A 5,769-nucleotide genomic window follows, 5' to 3' on the forward strand; every position below is an offset into this window, starting at 1 on the left:
CGAGGCTGGCTGGCATGTGGTGCTGGGGGATTGAACCGCGGTCCCTGATGCGTTGCTAAGCTTGTTCTAAGTAGGTGCTTTAGACCACTGAGCCATCTCTTCAGCCCCTACCTTTGACTTTCTTAAAATAAATGCCTTTTATGTGAAATATAGGGGAAATTGAGTCCTGGTAAGGAAATAATGTTTCTTTCCCTTAGTGTTGACTTCAGGCCTAACTACTCCGAGGCTTTGTCTCAGCTGTCCCCCACATCTGCCGGTCAATGTTGAACACACACATCCATCTCTGCCAGAGAAAGTGCTTCCAATTTCTCCTAGCAAGACCATTTGTTTTAACTACTCTAAAATTTCAGGCCAAAGATACCAGTTAAGTGGCTTGTGGCCTTTTCATGTGTACCTCATTATCTTCCTCAGGAAAGTCAAACTGTAGGCTGCACCAATAAATCGACGTTTTTGTTAATGAAGGTTCCTAGTACTTTCATAATGAGAAGACTTATATATCTCACCTAACTCATCATTGCTGCAAAAGAGGGCTAATAAATAATGAGAAGAAATAGTAGAGAGGAGGGGAGAGATGACTGTCACAAAAACCATGTCTGCATTTCTTCCTGGAGTCAGGAAGACATTTTTCAGCCTGATCATGCCACACCCTTGAGTGCTGTCCCTACCGGGGGTGGGGTGGGGTGGGGTGGGGGGGGGTGTAAATACTGGCTGTTTTGTGACTGCTCTGGTGGCATTTGGGTTTGACTGTATTTGCAGTAAATTATACTTTTTGAACAACCATAGCATCCTTTCATTTGTGAGTAGAGATTTTCAGTGACAAAATTTGAATCTTGCACAACAGATTTCCAATTTGTAGGTGGAAATTGCATTAAGAAATAATGGAAAGGGTTGGGGAGATGGCTCAGTAGAGTAAGCGCTTCCCTGGCAAGCACAAGGGTTCAATCCCTGGTTCTGAAAAAAAAAAAGAATGGAAAGAACAAGGACTTTATTGTCAAAAAATCTAGGTTGGAATTCTAGCTCTGCCATGCTGCATCTAGGAAAATTTGATGAATCCACCCACAGCATCGAAAGATCAGTATTCATTTGAATATAGGTTATAATATCTGTATTGTTGGGCTTTAGTGAAGAAAAATTGCAATGTGTTTTGTAAAGGAGTTTGCTTCACATACAAATTCAGTGCCCATTAATTCTTCTTTTACATAATGGTGGTCAATGAATAATCTGGAAGCAAAGACACCCTTGTTCTATTCTTGGCTCTGTTTCTCAAAGGACTATTTATGATAGTTCTTGTGAATGTTAGGAACCTCAGCTTTTAGATTTGTTTCTTTGTTTGTTTGTTTATTTAGTACAGGGTCTCACTATGCAGCTCAGATTCATAGTGATCCTCCTGTCTCAGCTTCCCCAGTGATGGGATTGCAGGACTGTGCCACTATGCCCAGTTTCAGGGCTGGCACAGAGCTCCAGGGATTCCAGGGCCAGCATGGTACACAGTACCAGGGATCGAACTCAGGTCCTTGTGCTTTCCAGGCACTGCTTAGATCACTGAGTTATCACCCCAGACCCTCCGCTTTCTTTTTCTTAATACCAGAAATCGAGCTCAAGACCTGCGCCTGCCAGGCAGGTGCTATGCTGCTGAGCTATACCCCTGGCAACCTCATCTTTCTTAACTGTAGAATGGAAAGAACTGTCAGTCCAAATGAAAGATTGGTCTTACAGACATTTTATGGCTCTCATATGAGAAAATAATGTGCAAAACATCCTGAAAATTATAGAGTATGCAAAAATAAGGATAATTTACCTTTAAAAGAAGATATCGATCTAGGTACTCATTTATTTTTTATGTACTTAGTACAAGGTCTACAGAGTCTCACTACACAGATAAGACTCACAGTGATCCTCCTGGCTTTAGCCTCCCAAGCGCTGGGATTACAAACACGCGACCACATCCAGTCTCAATTGTCTTCTCGGTGTGCCCCGGGGGTGGGGCTGGCACAGTACCCTGGCAACCAAACCTGGTCCCTGAGCTCTGCCTAAGCAGGCGCTTTGGTCTGGTGAGCTATCTGGTTGGCCTTCAGGTACCAATATATTTACTTCAAAAACAAAATACAGAAACTTTCAGAAAAGAGGATTGCTTAATAACTCCAGATCTTATTATCCCTAATAAGGACATATTTATTGCATTTTACATCTATCCTTGGTCATTTCTTTTTTATTTTTAAAGAATACAAAATAGAGATACAAAAAAAAGCAATTAGAAATGATACAAGATTTCACTAAAAGATCTAGGAATTCACCAACAGTTGCTGTATTACATGATTACATGATGCTATCTGCAAATTAGTTGCTCACATTACCAGATATAAACATGTAAGATTCGTTAAAAAATCCAAAACAATAACAAAGAAGTAATAAGAAATTCAAAAAAGGGGGAAAATGGAGTTAAAGAAAATTGAGACCATCAGAAATCGACAATGCAATTATCCAAACTATTCCGCATATATACCCAAATATATCTTTTTCCCTTCTTACATTTGTCCTTTTCCTCATCCCAACTTTTACTTCCCAGCGAACAATTTCTTTCCTTTTCACAGTATCTGTTGTACCTTTTAGATTTTCAATACTCTTTCTTTCAAGTTCTTACACTAGCAGGATAATACGATGTTTGTCCATGTGGATCTGATTTATTTTACTTACCAATGCAGTCTCTAGTAGCATCCATTTATCTACAAAAGCCTTGAATTTATCTTTTGTATAGCTGAATAAAACTCCATTGTGTAAAAATACAATATGTTTTTTATCCATTCCTCATCTGATGGGCATTTAAGTTGTTTCCAAGATTTAGCTGTGACAAATTGCACTGTTATAAACATGGACACACATATATCGCTGTGAATGATGATTTCAGTCCTTTTGGAAAAATGTCTAGGAGGGAAATAGCTGGCTTGAATGTGACCTCCACTACTACCCTTTTTGAGGAATCTATATACTGATTTCTATAATGGTTGTACCAGCCTGGACTCCCACCAGCAGTGGAGATGTGTTCCTTTTTTCCCACAGCCTCTCCAGCATTTGTTATTGATTTTTTCTTTTCTTTTTTCAGTTTAAGGTTTAATCAACTAGTTATCATCTACAATCCCATTAATTAGGAGCTTCATTTTCTTCCCTAATGGGAACGATCCAACATTACTTTCTTTTTCTTTTTTTAAAAATAGTTTTATTGAGAAACAAATAGCAATGAGACAGTTTCAAAAACAATTACTAACACAGTTTTCAATAATTAATACATCACATATTGTTGTCTTAGTGGTTATTCATTGTACAAGATGCAGACATGATATGCTGTCCACAAACACTATTAGAACAAATCTCTCTATACTTTGAATTAAGAGAATGCAGCTATATATCTTTAACTATTTTAAATATATAGATACAACATGGTCATTCATTTTTATCTCCCTTTTTTGTTTCGTTTTGCCAGAGAAGGATATTCCATTGTAATTTAAGTATTGTAGGTGCGTGAATCCAGCAAAATACTCCAATATAGTCCAGTAGCCCATAATAGTAGTGGGTTTTTCATAAGACTGGCAATGTCAGAAGTTGTTGACTTGAGCCTTTTACAGCTCAGCATATTAATATGGCTTTACTTTTTATACTTAGTTTTTATACTGTTCTGCTGGATGCTTAAGACCGAGATAAAGCAAGACCCATTAGCTAGAACCATTAGACAAGAGAGAGAAATAAAAGGAATAAGAATGGGTAAAGAAGAAGTTAAATTATCATAATTTGCAGATGACATGATAATTTACTTGGAAGACCCAAAAAACTCCACCAAGAAGCACTAGAATTGATACACAAATTCAGTAGCATAGCAGGATACAAAGTCAATACTCAAAAGTCAATAGCATTCCTCTACACAGATAACAAGCACACTGAGAGGGAAATTAGAGAAATAATACCTTTTATAATAGCACCGAGGAAAATGAAATACCTTGGTTGTCTTCTTGATGATGACATTCTTTCTGGTGTAATATGGTATCTCGGTGTCATTTTAATCTGCATGTCTTGAATTACCAATGATGTTGACCATTTTTTTCATATATTTATTTGCCATTTGTATCTCTTCATTTTTGAAGTGCATATTCATCTCAGATGCCCACTTTTAGATTAGGTGTTTGAATTTTGAGGACCAAGTTTTTAAAATTCTTTATATGTTCTAGGTAGGAGTGCTTTGTCTGATGGAAAGTCTGCTCTAATTTTTCCCCACTTCGTGGGTTTTCTTTTTACTCTGTGAGTGATTTCTTTTGATGTGCAGAAAATTTTCAAAAAGATGAGATCCCAGTTGTTGATTCTTTGAAGTGTTTCCTCCGCAGTTTGATTTTTGTTCATGAACTCTTTATCTACCCTAATGTCCTTAAGGTTTCTACCTACTTTTTCTTTCAGAAGACTTAGTGTTTCAGTTTTAATATTTAAATCTTTGAACAATTTTGACTGTAGTTCCTTGGTCATTTTCTAAATTCATGTGGAAATATAACTCTGGAAAAGAGATTTTCTTGATGATTGACTTTTTAATACAAATATAATTGTGACCAGATCCAGCCCAGCCCAGGCCTGGCAAGTGTATGGGAGAGCTTTCAGCTTCCCTGCACCTGCTGGACCTCTCCAGACAAAAACCTAGGCATGCTGCATGAGTGAGACCCTCTGCTGTGCCCTCAGAACCCCTCCACCATTCCAGAGCCCCTCCCCCCAAGCCTGCCAAGTGAACAAAAACTTCTATGATGCTCTTGGGATCCCCAGATCCAGCCCAAGCCCAGGCCCAGCTAGTGTGGAAGCTTCTGTGCTCCCCCATCCCCCTGGGCCAGGGGGACAAAAGAGGGGCACCACAGGTTCACCTCCAAGGGCTGCAGCAGGAAGGAGCTAAACACAAGAGCTAGACCCAAGCCAGGCATAACTAGATAAACTCAAACTTAATAGATCTACACCCAAATTTCAGTAGGTGCTAAGGTTATAACTGCACCAAAGCTCTACACCAAAGATCAGAGGTGAGTGCTATACAAAATGACAAAGAGAAGGAGCAAAATACAATCTCAGGCCTCGAGTCCACCCAGAGCAAGTACAGAGAACACTAGCTCAGCTGAAATGTATGAATCGGTAGCTTCAGAACTAAAGAAACAACAGCAGAAAGGTACAGAGGAACTCAGAGCAGAATTGATTTCTGAAATAAAAAAGAAAATCTCTGAATTCATAGCATCTGAAGTAAAGAACCAAATGCAGAAACATATGGAGGAAACCCAATTTGAAAAAAACTCTGCAGTAAAAGAATGAACAACTGCTTCTAAAGAAGACATTGATAAAAAAATAGAGAAGATTAGAAAAATGATGGATTCATTGAATGAGCAATACAGGAAAGAAATAGATCACATGAAGCAGAGTCAGAGAGATATAAAGGAATGTAAAATCTCAATCACAAGCTTGCAAAACCATTTGAGTGAAAGTGAAGCCAGAGTTTCAGATCTTGAAGACACTGGTGCGCTAGTGAAAAGGTAAGAAAAAATAACTTAAAAACAACTAGAATGAAGGAAAAAAAATAATTCATCACCTGCAAGATGATGCAAAGATGAACAATGTGAGACTAATGGGCATCAATGAGAAAGAAGGAATCAATACAAATGATATAAAAAGACTATGGGCAGAAGTAATAGAAAAAACTTCCCAAATATGAGGAAACAATCTGACATTCAGGTAACTGAAGCATATAGAATGTCAAATAAC

This window comes from Octodon degus, unplaced genomic scaffold (assembly GCF_000260255.1).
Source record: "Octodon degus isolate 3935 unplaced genomic scaffold, OctDeg1.0 scaffold00034, whole genome shotgun sequence".
NCBI classification, from domain to species: domain Eukaryota; kingdom Metazoa; phylum Chordata; class Mammalia; order Rodentia; family Octodontidae; genus Octodon; species Octodon degus.